The sequence below is a fragment of the Benincasa hispida genome, chromosome 1 (assembly GCF_027475165.1).
Source record: "Benincasa hispida cultivar pf3 chromosome 1, pf3_genome.v1.1, whole genome shotgun sequence".
NCBI lineage: Eukaryota > Viridiplantae > Streptophyta > Magnoliopsida > Cucurbitales > Cucurbitaceae > Benincasa > Benincasa hispida.
This window is the reverse complement of record NC_143478.1, coordinates 69,255,579-69,265,944: the sequence shown is the minus strand read 5'-3', so window position 1 is coordinate 69,265,944 and position 10,366 is coordinate 69,255,579.

Sequence of the window (10,366 nt, the reverse complement as noted above, 5' to 3'; positions counted from 1 at the left end):
TAATTAATTTCTAATAAAATTAATTATTAATAATTAATTAAAATTTTTAATTAATTCTAATTAATTAATCATCAATTCTACTATCATGAATTTAATATTTAAATCATATTTAAATATTAACCAATTCTCCAATTTCGTTTAATTCCAAAATTAAACGTGTAATTATATCACATATAATTACAAATTCTCCTAGTTCGTATTTGAACAATTCAAATCAACTTATCACGCTACTCTAAAATTAATCCGTTTGTGAGCTAGTAGAGGGACCTAATGGACCTACAGATCATGGGCTCCAACAAATCGAGATTAATTGGCTAAACTCTTTCCACCAAATTAACCCTCATTCATTAACTACCAGGTCATTCCACTAAAGCCCGTAGTTGTACTCCTCTCACTATAGATTTATTGTGTCCACTAGATATAATAATGATTAGTAAGTTAACCCTTCACAAGCTGTTCGTAATAACGGCTAGGTTAAAAGTTTGTTTTACCCCCGAGATTACCTCTTGTTTCTTAAGTTCCGTTGATCCTCTAATGAACAATTGGTTTGTGATCCAATTATCAAACTGAGTCCCTTTCGAGCTAATGAGAGGGTGGGACCCCTTGTTCAAGACCCAGAGTCAGCACTTAAGGGAACAACCTCTCTACTATCCCTGAAAGTGGATAAGAGTGAATTCCATCTTGTACCCTATGTCCCCAGCTATCTACCTGGTCTTACCTCTGAAATGGAAGGTTTATTGAGCTAACGTTGTTGAATCAACCTTCACCTATGCAAATCTAAGGATAATCTTGAATAAATAGGAGTTCATAGTTAGATTAGGATTAAGGTCAAGTTACCTAGGTCATCGTTTTGAAATAGTCAGTCTTAAATAGTAAAGAGCGTTATAAAGTAAGAATGACTTATTTCTTGGTCCGATCTTGCGCAAACTCATTGCATAGGAGGCCCCCACTCCTCATGTCACTACATGTACGAATCAGGATCACTTCATCTGTAGCACTTTACAACTACTTGTAACAACTATAGAGTGGGCCACATCCGATAGTGTTACCAAAATAAGGCATTCAACCTTATTCATAAATTATAGATCATTTAGACTATTTACTCGAACCTGATCCTTTCTTATGTCTCAACATAAAAGTTCAAGTACTCATGTAATAGTCATGGATATTTTAGTTTATTGGATTTATTTCTAAAACGAAATAAGCAATTCATATATTCAATACAACTTTATTGAATCAAACTTCAATAACAACTTTACTGATTTACCGAATGAGTTTATTGTTTACAAACCACGAGTTTTAGGACATAAAACCTAACAAACCCCCACTTGTACTAAAACTCCAGCGGTAACATACATATGAATATATAATGCTAAGTTTTTAGTTTTATGGAGAATTATAATAAATTAGGGCATCACATACCCATGGTTTGCCTTTAGGTATCACATACCCATCCTTAGGTATCACATACCCCCATCCTTAGGTATTACATACCTATGGGTTTTTCTCTCACTTGCCCTAGGTTATACAACTCGTAGTCCTAGTCTCACTAGGTGATCCTCAAACACTTTAGCCGAGAGGATCGTTGTAAACACTTTAGTGTACTATGGATTTCTCATTAAACTATATAGGGAATGCATCTTATTTTCACAACTCTTTGTTTCTCGATACAGTTACCGAGATTTGGTGACTTGAGTTTCCACTCAAATTATGGCTAGGCTGACATACATTCCTCCCACTACATCAAGGTACCCTCAACTCTTTGAGTAAGATGCATCTGACCTGTCTAAACAACTTTTGTTACAGTTTCAGCTTTGATCAATAACTCTTATTGATATACACTTGCTTTTATGGAATATAATAATACATGGTGATCTCGTATATTTTTCCAGAGAATTTGGTATTTCTCAACACAAACACTTGATTTTCATCTTCTTGAAAAATATACTACTTTTGGGTTGCCTACAGATAGGCATGCTAATTGAACAGTATTCCAATACTTAAAGTTTCAACACTAACATATGTGCTGATCTATTTCAAATTTCTGAGCTATGTAAACATCTTTTACATCTCATAAACAGCTTTTATGAGTTCTCCATATCTCATATGGAGTTTCAGAAAATACCTTAAAATTGCAATGGTGTTCAAAATAATTAAGGCAACTAGGTATAGAGAGTTTTCACTGGATTTCATGTTCTATCAAAATAGCCCTAGAAATCTTAAACTCTCTATATTCTTTACTTTGATCCAATCTAAGTATTTCGGATTTATTTTACCTAACAAGTTTTATACACCTTGAACTCTTCAAGTGTTCTAAACTTATTAGTTAGATAAATAACTATTTGTCTTTATTGACTTATAGCAATTTTTAAATATCTAAATATTTGCAAAATGACTTTTAACTTGGTTGGTTCTAACAAAAGTTGCTATAGGTAAAACAAAATCAACTTTTGCTAATGAACATTTCATTTATAACAAAAGTTGTATACAATGTGTTCTTTACGAAAGATGAAATTACTTTCATTACAATAACAAAAGTAAACAAGTTTATCTTTCAACAGCAACTGCATCTCCCATTGGTTGTTCTCAGAAATTCTCCTCTGTTCAAAACTTGGAGTTTACAAGGAATTAGTTTCCTTGTCTTTCTTTCTCTGTTCTTTTCTCCGGAAGGTATTGCGGGCAATTTCTCTTCCAGTGCCCTTCTTCGCTGCAGTGGAAGCATTTTGCTTTATCTGCAGCATTTGCCTTACCCTTTCTGCTAGTAGGTTTCTTTTTCCTTTTCCCTTTGTTCTTTTACTGGAATACTCTTATTCTTTGAAGAAGAAGCAATATCAGGTCTTTTAGAGGACGATCCTCTTTTTTCTGTAGTAGTAACATTTACCTTTGCTTCTAGTCTTTTTGCTCTCATCATGGTCTGGTAAGCCTGAAGCTCATTGAGAAATGTAGTCAAATTATACTCTATTTTATTCATCAGTGCATTCGAGAACTGTAAGATTCTCTTCAAAAGATTGAAGAATAAAACCAACTTGCCTCTTCTCATCAACGGCAGCACCATTTACTTCTATCACGTTGAAATGGACCATCATATCCAGGACATGTACTCTAACAGAGGCCCCTTCTTTCATACGGTAGTTGTAAACATATTTGATTGCATCATGCCTCAGGGAGAAACATGGTTGTCCAAACATCCCACGCAGAGATTCCATAATCTCCCTGGCAGTACTCATGCTCTCATGTTTCTTGGCCAATACATCAAATATGTTAGCAAGAATATAGGCACAGGCTTTCTCGTTAGCCCTGATCCATTTGTTGTATGCATCCCAAACATTTCGGATTACATTTGAGCAAGGAACGGGAGGACACTCCTCTATTAAAATGAACCTCAGGTCATCTATCACAAGTATTGTATTTAAGTTTGACTTCTACGTAGCATAGTTATCCCCAATAAGTTTATCAAAAGCCAATAGTTATACTAAAGAACTCGTCATTCTGAAAATATAAACAAATTTTATTTGTGAATTGCTTTTAAACCCTATCATGTTTTAGTAAAGTAATAATGTACCCAAGATTCATTATTTTTACAATGATACTAAAGTTAGAATAAGTGCTACCGAAAGGCAGTCAATTACTCCTTCACTAAAGCAAGACATTCTTAACTAAATACTATCTCCAGAATAACTCATATTCCAATAGTTATTTAGCTACCGTTTTTTTGTCAGAACTTACTAAAATTTTAGTAATTTCGTAAGTGTAACCCTCTATTTTCAGACCTCAGAGGTCAGCCCCAATGATGCTACCGAATTGGAAAGTCAAGGTTGGAAAACAACCTAAGAAATCATATCCATTTCTGGAGCTCGAGTTGTTTCGAATCCTATGTTACAACCCTCCAAGAGGATAATCGTCGTTAAACGATTAGAAAGGCCGACATAAAGACAACAAGCAAGCGCAAAATAGGAATCTAACGGTCCAAACAAACAGAAGAGACCGTAGGAAACATTGACACATATCCTTCACCCATTTACTATGAACTACTTCCCCCATTCACCTTGATCTTGACCCATACAAACACTTTCCGAATGAAGTAGTCGAGGTATAATCGACACGAAGTGTTGTATGGACCTCACGGTGTGAACTTTCTAGGGATGTGGGAGTTGAAATCAATATATTGTATATTTGATTTTACATTGAAAAACTTCCTTTCATTCACCTTGATCTTGATCCCATGCACACATCTTTTGAATGGAGGTCACTCCCAGGGTGACACAAAATGTCGCATGAATTTTATAGTGTGAAACTTTTAGGGCGTGAGAATGAAAATAAAAACATCACTTTTGATTTTACTGTGAACAACTTCCCCTATTCACCATGATCTCGATTCATGTAAACATTTTCCGTATGGAGGTCACTCCCAGGGTGACATGAAACAAAACATAAATCTCAATTGTGAACTCTTAGAGACATGAAAGCTAAAAATAAAATATCGTATATGTTATTAATCTCTCACGGAAGCATTCTTAAATTCCCACTAAAGTATTCTAATAACATATAATATATGCTATTAAACTTCCACTGAAGTGTCCTAACATTTGTTTGGGTATATTTTTACTTAGGAATGTTCTGACTAATTAAACAACCTAAGTCTAGGTGTTTATCCAAGTATAACATTTATATTTGGATTTAACCTGCGATGTCTAGGTGATAAACTAGTTTTAAAACCTCACATCATTCATATATTACTCATAAAACTAGTTAACAACGCTTAATTATTCGGCAAAATCCCTAGGTAGGAGTTGTTCCGTAGACCGTCAACTTAAATACCCCCAGCCTTAGACAGGATTATGTACGGGTTTAGTTTGTAACCCTAGTTTTACAAGATGTCGACCTATTTTAACTATTAAAACAGGTGGTTAACTTACGTGAGCATGCAACTTATCTTTATTAAGGATTTTAGATGTCTAACCTGATTTTATAGCAACTTACAAAATTTTAGACCTGCTAAGCATCCATAACATACATCAAAGGTATTCAACATTTAATATAAAATTTATATTAAAACATTTGAAACACTATACATGCATACTATATATTATAACATTTTATAACATACTTTCAATGCATGTAACATACTTCTTATTGTGGGATTTTAAATCTACATGGCATACTTTATGCACATACAAGATATATTTAATTATAACATACATCACATGCATAAATAATTAAACACAAACTGATATGATTTTAGTTTTGGCATTTTTAAGCAAGCAAATGCCTAATTATTACAAATTTTAGAAAAACCCAGCTCCAAAACACTTCTAGATTGCTCAAACTGCCTTGAATCGAACCCGAACCTCTCGAACCAAACCTCCAATGCTCAAAATTGTACTGAACTAGGCAAAAACCATCGAGTACCATCAAGCATCAAGTATGCCATTGAGCATCGAGTATGCCCTCAAGCGTCGAGTATGCCCTTAAGTATCGAGTATGTCATCGTGCATCGAGTATTTCACTAAATACCATCGAGTATGACATCGTGTATGGCATCATGCATCAAGTATTTCACAAAATACCAACGAGTATGAGCATCGAGTACCATCAAGTATGAGCATCGAGTACCATCGAGTATGGTATCGTGCATTGAGTATTTCATAAAATACCATCGATTTGCTCATTGAGTATGGCATAGTGCATCAAGTATGGGGCATCGAGCATCGAGTATTGGGCAGTGGTTGAAAATCTAGTTCCTGCTGCTCGACCTTCTTCACTTATTTCTTCAATTACATCCTAATTACAACTCTAATGACTCCAATCAAATTACAGATACTTAAACACACATTAAGGCCCATCAAACAAAAGCCAATTACAATAATTACAACATAATTGAAGAGAAAACAATGCCAAAACTCAGAAAAATCATATCAGTTCATCATTTTCATACAACTTATGAAAAACACCCACTAAGCCAAAATTAAACTGAATTGAATGCTTATATGATGCTCCGATACCAATTGTTGGATTAAAGAAGCATTCAGCAAAAGAAAACAAGATCATTAAGCATTCTAATTCATTATTTTGACTTCAAATTCAACATGCTCATAAACTAAAAACAGAGTTTTAACACTAACCTTTGAAGTACCTCTTGAATCACAATCTTCAGCAACAATCTCTTCTTCCTTTGGTTGTTAACCACCACAAGGTCTTCCCTACTATTCTCTTGGAGCCTTAGATTGAGTTGTGGGACTCAAAACAAGCTTGAATTAGGGGAAAATAAGGTGAAGAACAAGTTTTTCAACAATGTAAAGAACTTCCTCAAATAGATTTTTCAATAAAAAAATCTATTCAATGCATTACCAATTTCCACTTCAAAATTGAAGTTTATATTGCATGACATTCAAGCAACAAACCTTCTGCATGATTTCCAGCTCAAGCTTGAGAATTTGAGCTATAAAAATAGTGGAACCATGAATGAGCTACTAAATTGAAGAAGTGGGAAATACTCACTTTTCCAATTTTCTAATTTTCCAATTTTTTATTTCAATTTTGAAACTTTTCTAAAATTAAAAATAAAAATTAACTTTTCAATTTTAATTCTTTGATTCAAATTGAGTTTTTATTGATTTTACAAAAATTAATTCAACAATTAATTTTTCTAAGAAAATTAATAATTTATAATTAATTAAATATTTAATTAATTCTAATTAATTTAATATCAAATATCAATTAATTAATCATAAATTCCATATCATGATTCCTTATACATGAATTTAATATTTATATCATATTGAAATATTAACCAATTCTCCAATTTCATTTAAGTCTAAAATTAAACATGTAATTATATTGCATATAATTACTAATTCTCTTAATTCGTATTTAAACGATTCAAATCAACTTATCACACTACTCTATGGCTAATCTGTTTGTGAGTTAGTAGGGGGACCTAGTAGACCTACAGATCATGAGCTCCAACGATCTGAGATTAATTGGCTAAACTCTTTATACTAAATTAACCCTCATTCGTTAACTATTGGGTCACTCCACTAAAGCCCATAGTTGCACTCTTCTCATTGTAGATTTATTGTGTCCACTCGATATAACCATGATTAGTAAGTTAACCTTTCACAGGTTGTTCATAATAATGGCCAGGTCAAAAATTTGTTTTACCCCCGAGATTACCTCTTGTTTCTTAAGTCCCATTGATCCTCTAATGAATAATTGGTTTGTGATTCGGTCATCAAATCGAGTCCATCTCAGGCTAATGAGAGGGTAGGGTCCCTTGTTCAAGACCTAGAGTCAGCACTTAAGGGAACAACCTCTCTACTATCCCTGAAAGTGGGTATGAGTGAATTCCATTTTGCACCCTATGTCCCTAGCTATCTACCCGGTCTTATCCCTGAAATGGGAGGCTTATTGAACCGGCGTTGCTGAGTCAACCCTCACCTGTGCAAATCTAAGGATAATCCCGAATAAACAGGAGTTCATAGTTAGCTCAGGATTAAGGTCAAATTACCTAGGTCATCGTTTTGAAATAGTCAGTCTTAAATAGTAAACATCGTTATAGAGTATGAGTAACTTATTTCTTGGTCTGATCTTGCGCAAGCTCATTGCATAGGACGCCCCCACTTCTCATGTCACTACATGTACGAATCAGGGTCACTTCATCTGTAGCACTTTACAATTACTTGTAACAACTTCAGAGTGGGCTGCATCCGATAGTGTTACCAGAATAAGGATCCAACCTTATTCATATACTATAGATCATTTAGACTATTTACTCGAACCTGATCTACCCTTATGTCTCCACATAAAGTTCAAGTACTCATGTAATATTCATGGATCTTTTAGTTTATTGGATTTATTTCTAAAATAAAATAAGCAATTCATATATTCAATACAACTTTATTGAATCAAACATCAATAACAACTTTATTGATTTACAAAATGAGTTTATTGTTTACAAAACACGAGTTTTAGGACATAAAACCCAACAGATTGCAAACCCGTCTATCCGTTACATGGGTTTAACAGAAATCCTAACTATGATAGTGGACGGAGATGTTAAAGATATGTTGTCTTACAAGAAGGTAATGGTGGATGTTGACAAAGATTAATGAATTAAAGCCATGAATCTCGAAATGGAATCTATGTACTTCAATTCGGTTTGGGATCTTGTAGATCAACCTGATGGGGTAAAATCTATAGGTTACAAATGGATCTACAAGAGAAAACGGGGTGTTGAGGGAAGGTGCAAACCTTTGAGGCTAGACATGTGGAAAAGAGTTCTACCCAAGTTGAGGGAGTCGACTATGAGGAGACTTTCTTACCTGTTGCCATGTTGAAGTCTATTCGGATCCTCTTATCCATTGCCTCATATTATGACTATGAGAATTGGCAAATGGACATCAAGACTACTTTTCTAAATGAAAATCTTGAGGAGACCATTTATATGGAGTAGCCTGAGGGATTCATATCCCAAAGTCAAAAGCAAAGGGTTTGTAAGCTTAATCGGTCCATCTATGGATTGAAGCAAGCTTCTCGATCTTGGAATATAATATTTTATACTACGATAAAATCTTATGGCTTTGATTAAAATGTTGACGAGTCTTGTGTTTACAAGAGAATCATCAACAGTTTAGTAGCTTTTCTAGTATTTTATGTAAACGATATCCTACTCATTGAAAATGATGTAGGTCTACTGACTGAAATTAAGAATTGGCTAGCGATCTAATTCCAAATGAAAATTTTGGGAGAGGCACAATTTGTTTTGGGCATTCAAATCTTTAAAGATTGAAAGAACAAAATGTTAACTCTATCTCAGGCATCGTATATTGACAAAATGCTTGTCAAGTATTCTATGCAGAATTCCAAGAGAGATTTACTTCTTTTCAGGCATAGAATTATATTGTCTAAGGAACAATGTCCTAAGACACCTCAAAAGGTTGAGGAAATGAGACGGATCCCCTATGCATCGGCTGTAGGCAGCCTGATGTATGTGATGTTATATACTAGATCTGACATCTGCTATGCAGTGGGGATAGTCAATAAATATCAATCTAATCTAGGTTTTGATCACTGAATCGCCGTTAAGAACATCCTCAAGTATCTACGGAGAACGATGGACTACATGCTTGTGTATGGTTCTAAGGATTTGATCCTTACAGGATACACGGACTCTGATTTTCAGACTGATAAGGACTCTAGGAAATCCACATCGAGATTAGTGTTCACTATTAACAGAGGGGCAGTAGTCTAGAGGAGCACCAATTAAAGGTGCATTGCGAACTCCACAATGGAGGCTGAGTATGTAGCGGCTTGTGAAGCTACTAAGAAAGTTGTGTGGCTCGGGAAATTCTTGATTGATCTGGAAGTGGTTTCAGACATGTCAAAGCCCATCACTCTTTTGAGCTATGGAAAGGGCGTAAAGTGATGGAACTCGAGACATACGCAGCGAAATTAGGATCTAATTACCCTCTAATTGCTTTTAATTAAAAGGAAATTATGCATGCAATTGAAGGAAAAATAGTAATTAAAAAGGGATGAGATACAACCTTTGTAGCTCCCGAACAACACTTTTCCTCACCGAATCTCGACCCGAACTCCTCCGGACTACCACAAGATTTGACCTACTATCCTCTGGACTCAGAACCGGGTTGTGGGACCCGGTGGATGAAGAACCCCGAGAGAGAGAAAAGAGATGGAAAAAAGGAATGAATTTGGGTTTTGGTTTTTCTTTCTGAACATCACACAAAGAAAGAGGTTTTTTCCAGCCCAAATTAAAAATAAAATTGGCAAATTGTCAAAAGTCTTTAATTTAAAATCAAAAGCCCATTCTATAGAAAAAAACCATGCAATAATTGCATGAACCAAATCCATAAAAACCCAACACCTATAATCCACTATCTTAGTAGACTTAATATCTCCACTAAAAGTCAACACCTAGCCCACTATTTTGTTAGTGGAATTATCCAACGAAATTTTGGATTTTCCCACTAACTATAGTCAAAGGGCAAAATAGTCATTCGGTCAAAGTCAAACTTTGACCAAAAAGTCAACATTTTGACTTTTTATGATTTTTTCTGTGTTGACTAATTTTGACCTCCCGAGCATGAATCCGCATTCATTTTCTCGAAATTCAAATCACATTTGAATATAAGGTCGGTCAAAGTTTGATTTTTCAAAGTTGTATCTCTAAACTAAAAACCCGACCACTATATCACATATACTTGTCGGTTTCTCTCTCTTCACCTAATTCGCAATTCGAATTATTCTATCATACTGTTCTAAGTTTATTTCATATGAGCTAGTAGGGGAACCTAATGGACCTATAGATCATGGGCTCCAACGATCCGAGATTAGCTGGCTAAACTCT